The sequence below is a fragment of the Trypanosoma equiperdum genome (assembly GCF_001457755.1).
Source record: "Trypanosoma equiperdum strain OVI genome assembly, contig: ctg_404, whole genome shotgun sequence".
Lineage (NCBI taxonomy): Eukaryota > Euglenozoa > Kinetoplastea > Trypanosomatida > Trypanosomatidae > Trypanosoma > Trypanosoma equiperdum.
In genome coordinates, this window is record NW_027124315.1 from 2,440 (window position 1) to 2,696 (window position 257).

The following is a 257-nucleotide window of genomic DNA, read 5'->3' on the forward strand; positions in this document are numbered from 1 at the left end:
TGGAGAGTTATTTCGACCATATAAGCCATGCCGCAATTATTCACATTCTACTTTCTATAACCGTTTCTTCGTGGTCCATTGATTTTATCTCCTCTACACTGGACTTTGTATCTCCCTCATTATCCACTTCGTCATTTCTTTGTGTATAATGATACCCGGCGTAATGTTTTGTGTTTGGAGTTGCACATCTTCTACATATCCCTCTAACTTTCTCTCCTTCTTTTCATAATATTCCTTTTACTGTCAATCTATCATAG